The sequence below is a fragment of the Pseudorca crassidens genome, chromosome 2 (genome assembly GCF_039906515.1).
Source record: "Pseudorca crassidens isolate mPseCra1 chromosome 2, mPseCra1.hap1, whole genome shotgun sequence".
Classification (NCBI taxonomy): Eukaryota; Metazoa; Chordata; class Mammalia; order Artiodactyla; family Delphinidae; genus Pseudorca; species Pseudorca crassidens.
The window spans coordinates 66,733,866-66,754,066 of record NC_090297.1 but is presented as its reverse complement, the minus strand read 5'-3'; the positions used below and the strand labels follow the sequence as shown (position 1 = coordinate 66,754,066).

Below are 20,201 nucleotides of genomic sequence, written 5' to 3'. Positions count from 1 at the left end.
ACATATAACATAAATATGTGGTATATATAATTACCATTGCTGGCACTATCATTACCATATGACTATTATTGATACCAGGTTCAAGTTTCAGTGAGTGTGTCTATGAATTCTCTAGCACAGTGTGGTGTAAGAGCTTAGGCCTGTAAGTCAGGAGTCAGACAGAAGATGCAAGTTTCCATCTCAGTTCTGCCCAATGTTCATGATCTTGGGCTAGTCAACCTCCCTGGGTTTCGGTTCCCTTATCTGCAAAATATGTGTGTGAATGCAAGGAGAAGCCTGAGCCTCTTTGAAGGTCTGTCCCTCCACAATACCACGTGGCAAGTCCCCTTGGGTGAATTGGGCTCCCAGTGACAGGCAGCACACTGCCTTCAATAACTGCCTCTCTCTAAACCCTCAGCAACGGGCTAAGTACCCTTTGGCAAGGTTGTCTCGGTGATGTACACATGGGTGCAGAGATCCCCAGCCATTCCACTTGTTGACTTTACTGGCTGGAGAAGGATTATTTCCTTCTTCATTCTGTGACTACAGTGAACATTTGGAAGTTGTAGGGGAAAAAATCAATGCCAGAGAGTTCTGGAGGTGACGTATCTAATACTTTTTCTCTTGGCAAGTACTGCGGGGGGGATGCCTCTCAATTTGATCACTCTGATGACAGTGCACCAGTGCATCCTCCCTGCAGACCCCATGTGACACGGGGCTGGGGACCTCAATTACAGAGGCAGGAACACAGAAGTCCAGAATAGCAAGGTGTCTCAGCTGGGAGAGGCCTGTCTAGTCTAAGCGTTCGATTTTACACATGAGGAAACTGAAGGTCAGAGGGGCCAAAGGACTCCTTCAAGGTCGCAGAGCTAGTTAATGGAAGAGCTGGGTCTCGGAAGCGCACCTCCTGGAGTCCCGGCTCACAGCTTCTGCTCCCACTTCAGTCCCACCTGCTGTGGGCCAGTAAGACGGCCGGCCAGGAGCCTCTCTGATGGCAAAAGTGAGTTCCAAACAGGCACCAATGAACATTGTCTTCTCCCCTGCCCCCCAGGTCTCAAATAAAATCTGACTGTTGGAGAGAGTTGAAGTTGGTTTTGGGAAAAACTAATTCCAATCTCTAACTTCCATGAGAACAGTGAAAATTGTTGTCTTTAATGTATATGCCACCCCATCCTGGATGTGATTATTCAGGAGCAGTGAGCAACTGGTGCCTCAGGGGCCCTTTTCCTTTTCTGGCTGAGCACAGACCCAGCGACGCACCTCAGGGCGTGGCTTACAAGAAACAGTAGTTATGTTTCCTGTAATGTATCTGCCCAGACTCAGATGGCAGCTGCTGACCGTGAGCTCCTAGAGAAGAGTATAGCCCAAGCATCAACCTGGCACAAGAGCCGGCACCTGGAAGACATTCAAAATCTTGGTTGGATGAGTCCAGAAAGTGTCACTCATGCTGGTGACCCCAATGTCACAGAATATGTAGAATATGAAAAGGCTCTTTTCATATAATAATAGCTGCCCTTTAACAAATGAAGATGAGGTTGAAAATGAGTCATTTGAGCTTAAGGAAGCTTATGGTTCTTGATATGTTTTGGAGTAAGAAAACCAGACATACACTTTATCAGATTCACTATAGTGGGAATAGTCACACGGGAGGAAGGGAAGTAGAGTGAGCAGTATATTCTGTTTATAGTCTTATTTCAATAGTTTTCTTTCTTTCTTTTTTCACTCATTAATAAAATGACGTGCGGGATGACCTGGAGTCTCTAACATTGGAATATGGTGCTATTCTGGAATTCTGTGCTCTGGGGCTTGGTAGGAGACGTAGTGCTCCCATTTACTCTCTCTCTCTCTTTCTCACTGGCCAGTTCTCTTTCTTTGGGGGGATGTTGGTTCTGAGGAGAGAAATCAGGGAGCTGATCACTTAGGTGGGAGGAGCTTACAGGAGTCAGAAAGTCTTCCGAGGTAGAGACGTCTAAGTCCCACTTCATGTCCCCTTGCTGACCCAAACTCCCTTAGGTTGGGACAATGTGGCTGAGTTACAATCAATGAAATGTGGAAGAAGTGTCACGAGGGCACTTCCCGGCCCCTACAGACATGTGGGGAAACTTTTAGCCTCCTCTTTTCTTGACACAGCAACCTTGCAGGCCGCAGGATAGGAGAGGGTCACCTGATCCACTCTGGACTTTGAGTGCAGAATAAAATCCTCAGTGTCTTAAACAATTTACTCATTGAGGTTTATTTATTACTGACGCATAGCCTACCTTATCCTGACCTTTCTTCTAATTTATCAAGCCCATTGCATCTGAGGATGACAAGGTGGGGCAGAATGCAGGACAGGAGACTTCTTCAGGATTCAACGTTTTGCACTTTTTTTTTAGAGATCCTTTCCTGTTATCCTGCTTAGAAACATGAATGTGTCAGCACAGGATACAGGGATTTGAGGGGAATTTATACACATGCCCAAATTTTCTCTTCTGGCCCTAGTTTCCCCAAGTGTTCCTTTCTTGTTTTAGTATGTACTAAAAAAACCACCCTTATAAGATAAAAGATAAACTTTGAAGGTGAATTAAATACTTTGGTAAACTTTCAATAGTTTTGTAACTTTTTAATAATCATGATCTTTTAACTTTAACAATCCCTCACTTAAAGTTACTAATTTTCCTTAAGAAAACAGGGGATAAGCTTCATGACATTGGTCTTGGCAGTGATTTCATGGACCTTACATCAAAAGCATTGGCAACAAAAGCAAAAACAGACAAGTGGGATTACATCAAACTAAAAAGCTTCTGCACAGCAAAGAAAACAATCCTATCTCCTGTTTCATTTCTTTTTCCTACTCAGCCTTTCATCCCCACTCCTTCCTTCTGAATTACATAGCCTTATGGTTAATCATTTTAATGTGCAGATTAATTCTGGTTGTCATGTCCTGTCCGCAGCTGACAGAAATGAAGGTAATGAAGGAAGAGAAGATTCTGAGTCATTTACCTCTCCTCCCCCAAGAGATTTTTTATTAGATATCACAAAGCAAAGAAATCAAACCCCTTTGCCATTGATCAAGCCATGTTCAGGCTCTAGATTGCCAACTGGTAGATACTCCTTGACTGCTCCAAATTATAGATTTAAGTCTTTACAAAACAGGGATCTACTTCTGTGGGAAGAAGAACAGTTCTGCGATAAAGTGTTGGTTCAGTTATTAGCAGACCAAGTACTCCCACACTTGACACACCAACCCCACACACCATGTCTGTGTCAACTAAAGTAGGGACTCCAGTGTCCCTCAGAGGGCAAAGGTTCACAGTACAGATGCCCACTCACAATCCCCAGCTGTGAAAGCATCAATTCCTGCAACATCAGCAGTTCAGAATGTTCTAATTAATCCATCATTAATTAGGTCCAAAGACATTCTTGTTACCACTAACATGGTGTCATCACAAAATACTGCCAGTGAATCATCAAATGCTTTGAAAATAAAATGTGAAGATGATGATGACCATGATAATTTGTAATCTAGCCTTGATGCATGTAACATGCATACTTGGTTTTAAATCCATTGTACTGAGGTGAAACATGCATGCTGGCTGTTTCCAAGCTGTGTTTTAGAAAAACAGTATTTAATGAGTAAATATGGTTATCATAATTTTCAATTAAAAAAAAAGAAGATACCAATTGAGTTTCTTACTACAACATCTGAAATAAAAACTAATTTTCCTCTTGAAAAAAAAAAAATAAAGTTACTAATTTAGTTTAAAGAGCTGTTGAAATAAATGTCTAGGTCCAAGATGGAGCTGCTTCTGCCTGGGGGGCCATGTCAGCAAACTGAAACATGTAACTTTCAAGTCCCTATAAATGTTCCACTTGACCAGAAATGCAGTATATACAGTCAAGCAGTCCCCACATGCCAAGCCAACTCTGGGCTCTGTACATATTCCCTTTTCCTTATTCATTTAAAATTTCCCTTCTCTATTCCTCATTCTTTATCCTATAAAAGCTTCCTGCCTTCCAGTCCATTTTGAAGTTCTCTGGACCCTTGGGAACGGAGACTGCTTGCTTCATGAAGTGTTAAATAAAGTTTGTATCATCTAAATTGTCTTCTTTAATTATTTTAAGAGAGCTTAATCTCTACTTATTTCCTGTTACATGATAGAGAAGAAATTTCTTTTTTTAAATACATTTATTTGTTTTATTTATTTATTTTTGGCTGCTGTGCGCAGGCTTTCTCTAGTTGTGACAAGTGGGGGCTACTCTTCATTGCGGTGCACGGGTTTCTCATTGCGATGGATTCTTCTGTTGCAGAGCATGGGCTCTAGGTGCACGGGCTTCAGTAGTTGTGGCTTGCGGGCTCTAGAGTGCAGGCTCAGCAGTTGTGGTGCATGGGCTTAGCTGCTCCGCGGCATGTGGGATCTTCCAGGACCAGGGCTCGAACCCATGTCCCCGGCACTGGCAGGCGGATTCTTAACCACTGCGCCATCAGGGAAGCGCCCAGAAAAAATGTTTTTAAAGCTACAGGATACAGCTTTTAGACCAGGATTATTTATATTATCATCAACCTAGATGTATAAAATATTACTCATCCTAAACTTCAGTTAATGTCTAATGAAAAAAGAAAAAGCAAATTCAGGAATTCTCGACCTGGTTGCATTTTTATTCTCAAAGTTAGTCTGTTGCTAATAAATAAATTATTCTTATGAATTTGAATTGTTGCTCATGCAGACTGGAATCATGGATAACTGAGTAAATAAAAATGTGTCTGAGTTTGGATCAGTACGTTTTATGAGCCTAGAATTTCACAAGAGGAACTGAACTCAGCTAGTACTTCTGAAACCGGGACCCCTGCTAAAACCGAGTTCCCCTGACAAGTATGATTAACCTCTCTATCTAAAACTTAATTCCCTTTCTTGTCCCACCCCTGTTCCCCTCAGGAGTAAGAAGTATTAAAGAAAAGGGGGGATTGAAATTGAGCAGGACCCTATGAGGCCCTCCCATGTACAAAAGCATCTGTGTTCCCCACCCTTTCTTGTCTGTAGAAAAGATTTTAGTCTCCTATGCCTTCCCTGAGCTCCAAAGAGAAGACTCAAATGGTTACTAATTAGAGAAGTGATGGAATGCAGAAACAAAGGAAAAGCAATTAAACAAGATAGCTTGAACATCAGTTCAGTGATAAGACAAGAGTCCTCCTGAAGGAATATACGTAACAATCTGACGCATATCTTTGAGTTGTTATGCAGAAATTAAGACCCCTGACCAGGTGGAGGATGGTGACAACGTGCTGACCCCAGTCTGGCTGGAACCAGAAAGTTGATTGAGATTCCTGAAATTCCACCTTGTCACCTAACCACCACCCCAATCAAAAGAAAGTCATGCACTCTGCAACCCTCACCCCAAATGTTACCTTTAAAAACCTTCCCTGAAAACCATAGAGGAATTTGGGTCTTTTGAGCCTGAGCTGCCTACTATCCTTGCTTGGCGCCCTGCAAATAGACTGTACTTTCCTTCACAGCAGTGTGTCAGTTGATTGGCTTTGCTGGGCGGTGGGTGGGCGAACCCAAGTTTGGTTCAGTAACACTTCCATATACTAATTCATATCTACTTAATTTTGTAATTTGGTAGGATGCCAACCCATCCATTCAGGGATAGGCACATCTATTTGAAAATAGTTAAGTTACATGTACAAAAAAATGTATGTCTGCTTATCCTTATGTACATAGAATGCACCATTAAATTTAGACGCAAAAACATGAATCCCAAATCACTTACATTCCTAGGTAAAGTCATCTAAAGTATTAAAACTAAACAACTTAAACTTTTTTTATCATCCACGAACCATTCTGGCCCACTCTTGCAAAAAAAGCTCACAAGGCAATTTGGGTTGGAGGCATTTTTCTTCTTTAACTCTTCCAAATGCAGCTTTGTATTAGCATGCTCAGTAAAGCAAGTAACACTTCCACTTGATTACTTGAGACCATTCTCGACCCTCATTTCATTCTAGTTGGAGGTAATTACTTGCTGGTAATACAAAGTGCTAAAGACAGCCTTCAATTCTGTTGAATTATTATGTAGATTGGGAATCAGACCTCCCAATTTTTCTCTTAAAACAGCACCATAACTCTAATCTCTACTTTGTCAAATTCAAAAGTCTACCTATTTTTGAGTGAAAACTTCTTACTTAAAATAAGATATTGGTCCTGGACCTGGTGGAGGAAATGGGTGAGTTTCTTTGGGAATGAGGTCAGGAAAGAATAAGTCAGCAATAAGGGAGGTGAAGTAGATACTTTCAGGATCTAATATACCTCAGAATTGTGGAATGTAGCTCTTACTCTCTTTTTTTCATACCTGGTGTACTGAAAATATAATACAAGATTGTTTAGGCAATCTAAATAGCAACTCTAAATTCAACCACAGTCACTGGATAAGTTTTTGTTTTATCTGAGTCTAGATGAAAACTCTGAATATCAACTCATTTAAATTCAAACCAGTCATGTCTGTATACTAAGAAGTCATCTCTGGATTAATAGTATTTACAGTAAAATGGAACAGGGTTTCTCTTAGCCTCATTCCGGGAATGAATAAAAAACAACAGTAAAAGGCTATTTTTTCTGTGAATACCTAAATGACTTCACAGCCATTACTCCACTCAGAGGAAAAATGATTCTCATAGCACAGCGAGGGGGAGAGAATGCTTGGCTTCTATTAAGAGTAATGGAGGTTGGGATGCAAAGTTCAGTTGTCAGGAAAGAAATAGTTGCCACAGGCCTGGAGAACAGGAGGAAAATTTACTAATTCGTTCTTCCTAAACCAAGAAGCTTATTGTTTAACTCTCCCTCCTTCACAAGAAAGTAAAGCACGGGATCATATATATTCCTGAAAAGGGTAAATGAAATATCTTCCAAAAATTAAAAAAAGATGGCAAATGCAATAATAGAAGCTTAAATATATGGGGTTGTACATTCATTCTTTTCTCACAATGTAGAAGATTTAAGTCTACAAAATGTAGAACTATTTGACACCTGAAAAATTGGAAATAGCGAGGGATGATTTATCACCCCCGTTCCTCCCGGGAGGGCAGGGCCGAGCACATTTTCTACTGCATGCCTACTACTTTCCATTTTCTAAAATTATGCTTCTGGTCTTATCAAAACACTATTTTGACACAGCCTTTTTAATCTTCCTTTTTTTCTCCCACAAAATCACCTCAGGCATCACAAACCCATTTTATTGGAAACCGCAATCTTGTACTTAAAGAACAACTCAGCGTTAATGCCAGGCCCTCTGGACACACTTTATCAGGTTTAGGTGAGTCCTGGAATCTTAGAACTCCTGACGGGGCTCGGGACAGTAAGGAGGGTTTTACAGACCCTCGCCGTGTAGGGCCCACGCCACAGCTGCTTCACCCTGTGACTGGCGTGGCACTGGGACTTCTACTGAGTCAATCCCAGTTTCCCAGGAGAACCACTCTGAGTCGGGCCCAAGCTGCCCAGCAGCCCCTAAGGCAGCAGTGCCACGGTCTGTCGTGAGCTTCCTGGCCTCTTTTTTTACCAAAGATGGTCAGATGTTCGCCTTAGTTGGTTTTCCTCAATTTGCTAAGATCCAAATGTAAGGAAAAGACAATTTCTTCTCAGGTGAATTCTGGGGAGAAAAAGCTATAACTACAGATCCAAAAAAAATGCTGGGGAAGACAAACTGGGAGAGAGAAGCAGAGAGCGGTTTCCAGGGGAAATCGGTGTCATTAGGCTGATGCTAAAATCTCCTGTGAACCTAAAACTTGTCCTTATTCAAGGAAGCTGCTTTACAGGCAATGTGCTAGCTTATTTCCAAAAATGAATTCTTTTGGAAGGATAGTTTTTCAGATTATAATTCACTCATTCATTCATTTGCTTGCCAGTGAGTATATACTCAATAACTGCATATGCCAGACTCTGTGTAAAGCCCTGAGGATACACAGTGAGCAAATGGACAAGCATCCCTACCTCCATGTGGCTCACATTCTCAGGGGTGGGTAGGGGTGCAGAATAAATAATTAGGTGGATAAGAAAGGAAGATAGAGAGGGGGCAATCTAACTTATTCTCGGTACCTTAAATACTTTTTATACTCAGCCTCCTTGGGCCTATGATTAAACAAAAATTCTTTGCTAAACAAAGCTTTCCCTTTTTCATAATGACTATCACATTTCTTAGCTCCGGATCATACTGACCTATAAACTGTTAGCTGTGGAAGTGACCCAATAGCCATCTATTTCTCTCTTTTAAAAAGTGAAAGCAATTCCACAGGAATTGTTGCCAGCATTCTCAGACAGAACCAGGACACGTTTACTACTAGATTTCTGGCACTGTATTATCAGGGGAAGCACTTCTACATCCTACCAGGATGAAAGCTATCACCTTGGGCAGCCTTAGGGTAAGAGAAGCAGCAGTGGGGACACACAGGCCTCCTCTCTGTTGATGGGTCTACACTCAAACCCTTGTACTCCTCAGCACACGACGACTAAATAAATTATCTGCTGGGCAGCCACAACCTTCCTACTGCACCCTACGTGTGCAAACTCACACCCTACTTTCGCTAAAGAACACAATATGTATTGTTGTACTCCAGAGAAATCCCATACCATTTGAAATGTGTACAACCCGAACCTCGGCCGCTAACATGTCTTCATATTTTAGAACTGGTCTCCGTGAACTAGATGTACTGTCTTGTCACAATACTGAATTAAAAGCATGAATTACATACTGAGACATCGCGGAGGGGGGGCGGGGGGAAACTTCTGGTTAAGCTCTCATGTTACTTGTATCTGATTGTTCATGGATGGAATTCGATAGCCTTCTCCACAGCCTGCTAGAAAGAGCTGTGGTGTTGGGGGCACCTGGATTTAGAAGTACTTCAGGACTGCCTGCTGTGGCCCTGTCATTATGTTGATGGTAATGTGAACTCTTCAGCATGAGAAATTATATGCCATAAAGATAAACCCAGGTCTATTTTAGAAGGAGCTGCCAACCAACTTTTCTGAATGCTGCCTGTTATATGTTCAGTGCAAACCACTGAGCACAACACTGTATGTTTAAGAAGGAACAGAGGTAGTTCCTAAGAGGCTTGTGTGATACAAGAAATTACCCAAAGTCTGACTCATCACCCAAGCTTACTGAGTTGACAATCCTGACACTTGGGCACCGTAGCCACAGCTTCTATATCTTGCCTCCAACTGCTACTTAACTAAAGCTGTGCCCAGTAATGACAATTTTTAGTTAATACAATAAAAATGCTAATTTTTTGAGGCTCCAAATAAAAGTTTTCAGTGAATCTCTACAAGCATAACTAAGCCATCCAGTGAAACCAGCTACGATTGTCAGGCTTACGATTTTTTTTTTTTTTTTTTTTTTTGCGGTTCGCGGGCCTCTCACCGTTGTGGTCTCTCCCGTTGCGGAGCACAGGCTCCGGACGCGCAGGCTCAGCGGCCATGGCTCACGGGCCCAGCCGCTCCTGCGGCATGTGGGATCTTCCCGGACTGGGGCACGAACCCGTGTCCCCTGCATCGGCAGGCGGACTCTCAACCACTGAGCCACCAGGAAAGCCCAGGTTTACGATTTTTGTGTTTGGATTTTATTTTTATTATGAACCCAAAAAGGCAGGTGGCAGAAAAGTGAGGAGCCAGCGAAGACAAAATAGGTGCACTCCAAAGCTTGTAACTAAGCTTGGCATGAAAGGGAAAGGTGTTTGCAGCGGCCATGTGGTGTGGACCTAACTTATCATCATTTTCATCAAATGGGAGGTGAGGTATTTCGAAGAGAGGCAGTGTAGGTACAGCAGACCTTTTCCAGCTGGGGCAAAAGACCAGATTTGGCTTTCCAGTTTACCACTCACTATGTGACTTGGGCAAGTTATTTTACTTCTAAGGATCTCAGGTTTCATCACCCTGAGGGAGTCAGATGACATCATTTCTAAGGTCCCTTCCATTTAATACATGTTTGAAACAGCCTGTCATAAAAAAGCACACTAACACGTGTCTGTGTGAGCTAACATTTATTATTATTTGATATGTACAAGTACCACACTTGTGCTCCATTATGTCAGTCTTATTTATTTATGAAGACTTCAGGGCCTAATAAGTGTAATAATACTGACAACAACTAGTATTTATTGAACACTTATTTCATGCCAGGTTGCATACTAATGGGTCTGACTTTACCTGAACTCAGAAGTCCTTCCTCTCTAACATCTGGTCACCACAGCCACATCTTCTGTATCTTGTCTCCAACTGCTCCTTAAACTAGAGCTGTGCCCCGTAATAACAATTTTAATTTAATACTCATAATTAAAATGTTAATTCTGTTAAATGCCTCAAATACAAGTTTTGAAACTATACGTGCGTAACTAAGCTACAACAATTCAGTGAAGCTGGCTATGGTGCCAGTCTTACGATTCCTGAGTTTCACACGCATTTGCATGTGCATAACTAAATAATCATCACAGTGACTCTATGAGGGAGGTACTCTGATTACTCCCATTTTCAGATAAGGAAATTGAGGCCTGTAGAGGTTCATTAACTTATGCAAAGTCATTCAGCAAGTAGATGGCAGTCATGATTCAAATTCTGGAGACTTACATTTACTGGAATATAAATTCCATGAAAGTAGCAACTAGGTCTGTCTTGTTTGCCTCTGCCTCTCCAGTGCCTGCCACACGGCAGGTGATCAGTAAATACTTGTGGAATGAATGAAGGTCTAACGCATATCCCTTACTCTCAACGACTCTCCCGGATACATCACATAATCAACCCTCTCAGTGATCTTGTAAGAGGCTGCAAGGGAGACCCCACTTGTGAGCACAGGTAGATTAGCATAATTCTAACTCCACTCTTGGAAAACCAAGTGAAACCAGTGCACATTTTGTAGACCCTGGGCCCCCTCCTCCTGCACAAAGGATGACGGAGTTGTGGGATAGTTGTGTCAGGGAATAAACCTGCTTTCCTTGGCCTTTGCTCTGGAAATGACATTCCCATTGACAGGGGGTCCTGATTTTGCAAGGAAAAGTCAGCTGTTTGATCAGTTGTGTGAGTGACCATCTCTTGTGTGAGCTATGATTAGTTTTCATCCTGCCTCTGCCTTTTGACCACCAATAATAAGACTGTTTTGCTTTCCTATCACCAGAACTGGCTCCCTGTTAATGCATTTCCAGCCCTAACAGAAGAGAAATGAGAAGGGAGATGGCGTGAGTGTCCCCATGGCACTCAACCTGCTAACACTAATGTTGAGCAGGGCCATCCATCCCATTAGAGTTGACAGAGCATCCCTGAGACAGAGCGGATGCCACAGCTGAAGCCGCAAGCGCCCAGAGTGCAGCCACGTCCACCCAAAACACAAGTATGAGAAGGCAGCCTCCTGGAGGAGAGGTTGGCTGCAAATTGAAAATATTCAGCTCTGTGGAATCCAAGCGGATTGATTGTTTAGTAAATATTTCATTGAGAACATCAGCTGTGGAATTTGGATGCTTAAGTGATGCAGATAATTAAATGTAAATAATTAAAAATTAATAACGTTTGAAATGTTAAGTATAATGAGACAGGCGATATATCAGTAATAAAGGGGTTTCATTCATCCTGAAGATCCGCTCACCGCCTTCACGGCTGGGTCACAACAGAGATGGCCTGCGTCAGTTCCTGGCTGTTCCAGGGATGCAACCCTTCATTCCAATTTGGCAAAAGCACTGCCAACAGATGTTTTCTGGTCCTCGTCACTATAGTACGGGGATCTTTACAAAGGCTCTACCCAGAGCAGTTACTGGGGTGTGTGTGAAGAGGGGCAGGGGAGATTCTGTAAATGTATTGCCAGAAATCATACCTCCAGTCCGAGGGTGCTAGGACCGAAAAAAAGACGAATCCACGTTTGTTTAGTGAATTATGTAATGGAAATAAGCTCCCTGGAGAGTTGTTCCATTTAGTCTTTTCTCGTGCTCTCGCTCTCTCATCTTCAATCATTTCCCTTTTCCTCTCCAGTAGCTACTTGTCTTCAGTCTAAAAATAGTATGCTCAAGTGTTCCTCGTCGTACAAAGAGAATTATCTCATCGTCGTACAAAGAGAATTCTCTCAACGTGCCTCCCTGTAGAAGCTGCTCCTCTCTCCTTTCTTTCCCCATCAAATTTCTTGAAAGAGTGGAGCACGTTCCCTCCTCCCTCTCTGCAGCCCCGTTTCCCTGTGTGGCAGCCTGCCCCTGCCCTCACCATACCATGCACAAACTGCTCCTGGCAGAGCTACCAGTGCTGTACTGCTCCATAAACCCAATGCTCTCTTAGGACCTCTCCACTGCATCTCACACTCATGACTCTGCTTTTCTGAAATCCTCCCGTCCTCTGGTTTCAGCTCTAACATTTTCTTCCGATGCTCCATCTGCCTCTCCGGTGACCACTTTTTAGTTCCTGGCCTGCCCTCAAAGGTGAGCTTTTCCCCTAAATTCTTTCCTTCTCTACACAAGGGCCTGAAAGTGAAAATCCAACAGAGAGAAAGCAGGAAACATAAACGTGTGGAATGGTTGGGATAGGAGGGGGTGTAAAGACAATAGGGAGTGGTGCAGGCTGTGGCTAACGGATACTGAATACCCTCATGCTAAAGCCATTCAAACTGGAATACAGTCATTTTGATCTCTTCAGGGCCCTTGCTGAGAGCAAGGAATTGCAAGCATAAATATTATTGGTCGGGTAGGACAGAGGAGGAAAAGGAATGTTTCTTTTATGTGTCCCCTGGTGAAGATGAGACTGATATCAGTACCTGGGACAGGTTCGTGTTCATTTTCTACTGGTTTTTCTCATCATCTGACACCAAGGAGTAACAGCTACTGAGCACAAAGTACATTCATTCCCTGTTCTTCCTTTAAGCCTGCATACACTCTGGCTTGGAAATACTTATTGGGTGTTTACCTTAATTAGTACATTTGCTCTTTCTTCTTCAACTCAGCAGCCTCAACCCTTCCTCACACCACCTTCTATCAAGCTGTGAGTCATTCTCTTTTTAAAAAACATTTATTGAGAATTTAAAATGGTTTTAAACTGTGAATGAAAGAAAATATTTGCAAATTATATAGCTGATAAGAGGTTAATATCCAAAGTATATAAGGAACTCATACAACTCAATAGCAAAAAAACCAAACAATTCAATTACAAAATGGGCAGAGGAACCGAATAGGCATTTTTCCAAAGAAGACATACAGATGCCAAGAGGCACATGAAAAAGTGCTCAACATCACTAATCATCAGGGAAATGCAAATGCCATCACCTCACACCTATCAGAATGACTATCATCAAAAAGACAAGAAATAACAAGTGTTGGTGAGAATGCAGAAAAAGGAAACGTTTGCACACTGTTGGTGGGAATGTGAGCTGGTGCAGCCACTATGGAAAACAGTACGAAAGTTCCATTAAATAAAGCTACCATATGATCCAGCAATCCTACTTCTGGGTACATAGCCAAAGGAAATAAAAACAGGATATCAAAGAGAAATCTACTTTCCCATGTTTACCCTAGCATTATTCACAATAGCCAATTGTGCCCATCAGCGAATGAATGGATAAAGAAGATGTGGTATATATACACAATGGAATATTACCCAGCCATGAGAAAGAGGGAAATCCTGCCATCTGCAACAACGTGGATGGAACTTGAGGGGACTGTGCTATGTGAAACAAGGTGGACAGATAAAAATAAATACTGCAGGGGTTTCCCTGGTGGCACAGTGGTTGAGAGTCCGCCTGCCGATGCAGGGGACGCGGGTTCGTGCCCCGGTCCGGGAGGATCCCACATGCCTTGGAGCGGCTGGGCCCGTGAGCCTATGGCCGCTGAGCCTGCGCGTCCGGAGCTTGTGCTCCGCAACGGGAGGGGCCACAGCAGTGAGAGGCCCAAGTACCACAAAAAAACAAACAAACAAACAAAAATAAATAAATAAATACTGCATAATATCACTTATATGAGAAATCTTAAAAAAAAAAAAAAAGCCAAACCCTTAGAAACAGAGAGTAGAAAAGTGGTTGCCATGGGCTGAGAGGGGGTGGATTAGGGGGAGAAATAGGAAAAAGTTGGTAAAAGGGTACAGACTTTCAGCTATAAGGTCAGTAAGATTTGCGGCTTTAATGCAAAACATAGTGACTATTGTTAATAACACTGTATTGTAAAATTGAAATTTGCTAAGAGAGTAAAACGTAAATGTTCTCACCAAAAAAAATTATTAGGAATTTAACATGCTTTTTAACTGTGCTGATAATTTAATAAGATTATTTTTATTTTTATTAATGTTCTGGTTACAAACATGGGTTTTGAGTGATTTGCCTCATCCTTATCTCCTCCATAAAGTCCTATTATTTTAGTGTGTGATTTTACAAAACTTTGGTCTTTCAGAAAAATCTTTTATTGCCAAATCATCAAAAACAAGAATCAAAAATAAATGACAAGCAAAACCAAAAACACCTGCAGGGCTAGTTCAGGACCTCTGCTCTATAACCCCTCCTGAAGTAATCTTACCCTTTTTTATTTTTTGGCTTCTATTAACCACTGCTTTGTTGCTGATCCCCAGACCTATATTCTCCAGCCCAGGCCACTCTCTAGAGAGGGAGATGATATTTGATTATCTACAAAACATCTCAATGTGGCATCTCCAAGAAATGTGCCCAGAGCGAGCCTCCTAAACACCCCTCTCCCACCAACGACAAACAGGCACACACACAGGCCCAGCTTCCTTCCTGTTCTAAGTTGGGAGTGTGACTTCAGACGCAGGTTTTTTTTTGTTTTTTTTCTTTCTTTTTTTGCGGTACGCGGTCCTCTCACTGTTGTGGCCTCACCCGTTGCGGAGCCCAGGCTCCAGACGTGCAGGCTCAGTGGCCATGGCTCACAGGCCCAGCCGCTCCGCGGCATGTGGGATCTTCCTGGACCGGGGCACGAACCCGTGTCCCCTGCATTGGCAGGCGGACTCTCAACCACTGCGCCACCAGGGAAGCCCCAGATGCAGTTTTGAGTCTCTACTCTCTCCTATCTTCCACCTTCAGTGGGTCACGAAGTCCTATCAATTCTCACTTTGTTTTTGTTTGTTTTTTTCTTTGTTTTTAAAATTGAAGTATAGTTGATTTACAATGTTGTGTTAGTTTCAGGTGTACAGCAAAGTGAGTCAGTTATACATATATAAGTATCTTTTTCAGATTGTTTAGCACAGGGAACTATACTCAATATTTTGTAATAACCTATAAGAGAAAAAAATCAGTTCTCACTTTCCAATAGCTTTTACATTCGACCATCTGCACCTAATTCTGCTGTCACTTCCCTCGTTGGAGACTCATCTTTTGCCTGAAGAAATCCACTGTTTCTCTGACTCCATCCCTTCTTTGCAACAGTGTAGCTTACACACTGAGGTTTCAGACAGACTGAGAGATAGACAGGAAGGGGAATTGATGGAAGATGAAATAAGCTCAACTTTCCATTCTGGACAGGATCAGGCTTAGCTCTTCATGGGCCTTTTTGAAGGGAATGAGTTATGAATTGTTATTGTTCAGCTAAATCGGAGAAGAAAAAAGTCAGACAATATCCCAAGAATCAACTAGATTTGATGGCTGTCAACAGTGAATGAGGCTGATTTTCTGAGCATCTGGCGCTTAGATGGTAGTTGGGAGATATTTGCTGAATGAAGGCTGGAACACACGGCACTGGTGCCTTAGGAACATGCAAACTCCCTGCCCGTTGCCCCTGCACCATTTTGATTTTGGATTCTGTCTTAAAATCCTTCTATCAACAAAGAGAAAGGAGGACCTATCTGGTATCAAGTCAGAGGATGTTTATTCTCCTTCCTTGGAGAACAAGTACTGGACTGAATTTGGAGGAGTTCCTGTATCTTGGAGGTGCCAGGGAACTGATGATGGAGTATGGGAATGACTTTGTCAACAAGGGGATACTTTCTTTTCTAGTTTTATCCCTTTTCTTCTAGTCATACTTCTGCTTCTACCCAAAGGAAGCTCTCTGAGCCTGAAAGTGTTCAAGTATTAGTTAATTATGCTTAATAAATAAGTCAGAAATTATTTGTCTACTTCTATGATTTTAAAATTTCCATTTGAAATGGTTAGCTGGAGCAAATTTCTCTACTTCAGTTTCACTCACTAACTTCCAATTACCTGACTGTTTATGAATAAGCTTCTCACCTGGCATTTAAATCTCTTCATAATAGCGCCCTACTTACCTGTCCACTTTCAGCCCTCAAACTCATTTACATAAGGACTGGCTGGAAACCACCGAGTTCTATGCTGCTTTTGGAACATATCCTATGTGTGCCCTTTTCCTGTTTCGGCTTAGTTTTTCCCCTCTGTCTGGAATGTCTTCACTTTGGCTCCTCCCATCATACTTTGAGGCCCAGATTAATTATTTCCTCCTCACGAAGACTTTCCTGGTCCCTCCCCCCATTCCCTTTAAAACTGGCTATGAGGCCTCTTTCTTCTAAATCCTAAATTACATAGGAATTCAAACAATAATTATATCAGTAAGGTATATTACATGGCCCTTCCAATACCCTTATTTATCATTTTAGACTACAGTTCTGTTTTTAAAATACTTTATTATCTGTGTAATTTCTTGACACTGACCATGATGTCATAATCAGTTCTGCACCTCACTGGACAACCAAATGGCATCTTCAATTCTCAGACATGATTCCCTGTCTCCTTGGCCAGTGCCTCTTCTATAGAACTGTTACATTGAATCTTTTCAGGGTTCCATTCTGAATTCTTCTAATATCCTGTGTTTATGTTACCTGTTTCTATGGATTTAAATAATATTTGCCTACTAACAGCTTCCAAATGTGCATCTTCAGTTTCAATTTTTCATTTGGACTTCAAACTCACATAGCTAAGAGCCAGCTCAGATATCTGAGACTCAACATGTACAACTGCATTCTTAAACTTCTCTAAATCTAGGAAGGGGAAGAAAAAAGAGGAGTCATTTTTAAAAAGGAAAATAACCCTTATTAAAAAAGAAGATTTTCCAATGGTCCCAGAACCGCCCACTCCTAAGAAGGCCTTGGAATCATTCGGTCCATGTCCTCACCTGTAGGTGAAAACCCACATCTTCTGATACAAAGTCCAATGTTCTTTCTACTACATCTCCATGTAACCTCTACTATGGGCCTTAGAAAGATCTTTAGTATCTAAGATTCATTATCAGTGGCTCAACGATTAATTCAATTTCAAAAGGTAAGACATTATAAAACTGAAAATAAATCTCACAGATTTACTCCATTTGGGCAACCTCACAAATACTATTTAATTACCTTATAATAATACTCTCTAAAGTAAGGGTTGGTCCCACAATGGGAACTACTCCAAAGAAATGCTTCCTTCTCCTTCAGACTCCGATAGCACGTGCACATAATGTCTCAAAGAAAGAACATCCTTCAGTGAAACTTGCCGGTGAACTTTTGTCCAAGGGGAAAGGCTCATTCACAAGAAGAAACGGGCCACCGTTTTTGGTGTGTATGTTTTCCCTGCTCTATTTGAGAGTATGAGCAACCAAATAAACTGCAAGTTTGGTTCTTACTTCAATCTGAAAGATAGAGCCGTTGCTTCAAATAGAAGACAATCAATCAGATATTTACTTTAAGAATCTGGTACCAACAAAATAAAGAAAGTGGTAGACTGGGACAGTATTTATAGTAGATACAGCAAAGGCATAAAAGCTTAATTACAGGGCTTCCCTGGTGGCTGAGTGTTTGAGAGTCTGCCTGCCGATGCAGGGTACGCGGGTTCGTGCCCCGGTCCGGGAAGATCCCACATGCCGCGGAGCGGCTGGGCCCGTGAGCCATGGCCACTGAGCCTGCGTGTCTGGAGCCTGTGCACTGCAACCGGAGAGGCCACAACAGTGAGAGGCCTGCATACCGCAAAAAAAAAAAAAAAAAAAAAAAAAAAAGCTTAATTACATAATGAGCTTCAAGTGAATGTAAAAATAGTAAGACCCTTGGAAGATGGTCAGAGAACAAGATACAAAAGGAAATTGTATACGAACAAATATGTGCAAAATTTTCAACCGAACTAGAGGTGTTTTTATTGAATTTTTTTTTTTTTTGAAAAATTAAGAATGTTTTTACCTCTGCAGAAGATAACCTTCCTATTACACTAGAGGAAAGTTCAGAGTGCTTGGGGAGTCTGGACCTATTCCTGGTTCTTCACCATATTAACAAATGACTGCTCAGTCTCAACTTTGTTGAGAAATTGGTATAATGCCTCCAAGGGTTATCATCAATTGTACCTGAAATGTTCTATACAAGGTCTGGCACCAAATCCATACCTTGTAAGTGTAAGCTCATGAGAGTAGGACTTAATTTTATTCATGTCTGTACTCCCGGGGCAAGAAAGTGCCTGGGACTTCCCTGGTGGCGCAGTGGTTGAGAGTCCGCCTGCCGATGCAGGGGACACCGGTTCGTGCCCTGGTCCGGGAAGATCCCACATGCTGCGGAGCGGCTGGCCCTGTGAGCCATGGCCGCTGAGCCTGCGCGTCCAGAGCCTGTACTCCGCAATGGGAGAGGCCACAACAGTGAGAGGCCCACGTACTGCAAAAAAAAAGAAAGTGCCTGGACTTTTCAGAGATTTAATAATAATAATTCTCGAATTATATTGCATCAAAATGATTTGAATTACCATCTTACAATAAATCTTTTTTACAAATCCCAAATGTTTTACTCTAAATGCTAGGGCCAAAGGTCTTTAGGTTTTGTGCTAACTTTACAATTCAATTTTTCAACATCTGAACAATTTTTCCTTTTCAAAAAAAAAAAGAACTAACCAAGGAATTTAAATCATAATAACCATCTATACAACACCAATTTTATTCCTAAATTATTCGGATTACTTCTGGTTATTTAGCACTTCATGGAAAAATTAAATTACCAATCTATACCTTTACATATACATACTTATTCAATTCAACAAGAGTATGCAATGCCACATCGCCACTACTGATGATTTGTGCCTAAATAATAACTCCTGAAGAGAGCTCACTGTTTTATGGGTCTTTGGTGGGATTTAAAAACAATGAATTCTGCATGAGAGATGATATTGAAAAGGGAAAAACCCATAATTTGATTTTTTCCCCCTATCTGGACCTCATATTGGTTTCCTTTTATTAATTTCAGCAATAGAATCGCTTAGACGTACTATTGTTATTTATTACTCATTTCCCACATATTTCCAAAAAAAAGCTTTAGAGTAGTCCATTTTAACATGCTGTCATGTCTTCAATATTTGGTTCCCTGGAAGCAGCTGTAAAATTGAGTATATATAGCTAGCTCAGGATAACATACTGTGGAACCAATTTTCCTGTGACAAATAAATAAAAGTGTTTATTACCTGCCCACATACTTATTATGCAGAAGTCATTTCTATTAAATCAGAAATTAGGCGGCAAAGTGAAATCTGACTTAGGAAACAACCAAGAGCAGAATGAAATGAAAATAATTGTAGTGTAATTTGTGAATACTCTATACAGCTTTAAAATATTACCTACAGACTCATAATATAATTGATTGGCTCAAAATTTCAAAGTCATGCCTCAAGACCCCACAGAGGCTTGCTAAAAGGGGGCCATCTGTCTGTCTTTCTTTTTTTTTTCTTCTTCAGGATTGCTTCAGAGGATCCGCCAAGCAAAGGCTTTCCTTTTAGCCTGTTTATAACTACCAAAATATTCACAGTATTCCCTGGGCTTTCACCACTTCTTACATCCTCAGGTTTCAGCACGCAGGCCTTATTCTCAACCCAATTACCTGGATATGAAGCAGGTACTTTGCAGCTGTCACAAAACACCTATACCATTTTAGAAAGGCATTGCTATCAATAACCAAAAAAACTGGGATTTTATCGCAGACAATATGTGAAATTGCACCTCACTGACAAAACCACTGCAGAACTCGGGTGATAATATTATTATAGTAATTACCATATGTCTTACATCAAATGCAACTCCAGTTTTATTATCATTCAGGTTTCTAGAAGGAGATAGGAGGGAACTGTCACAGTTAGACAGTTTGTCCTCTATTCAACTGGCAGCTCCCCTCTGAAACACAGGCTTTCTATTCCACTAAAGGAAATACAATTATAACTCCATTTGCATTGAGAACAAGAGAAGCCCTGGGTTAATTACAGGTAAGGTTCTGTTTACATTCCCTGGGGCTCGCCACAGCCAGATTCCATTTCTGAGGTGAAAAAAGCTGCTGGAGTTTGAACTAAAG

General features: G+C 41.6%; 1 protein-coding gene and 1 pseudogene across 1 annotated transcript in view; one reads left to right on the top strand and one right to left on the bottom strand.

The window, feature by feature from the left end:
• Positions 1 to 20,201, bottom strand: part of ST6GALNAC5 (ST6 N-acetylgalactosaminide alpha-2,6-sialyltransferase 5) — a 175,580-nt gene that overhangs the window by 89,293 nt on the left and 66,086 nt on the right. The gene's annotated exons all lie outside the window — the stretch shown is intronic.
• LOC137212493 (transcription initiation factor TFIID subunit 9-like) lies at positions 2,858 to 3,482 on the top strand (annotated as a pseudogene).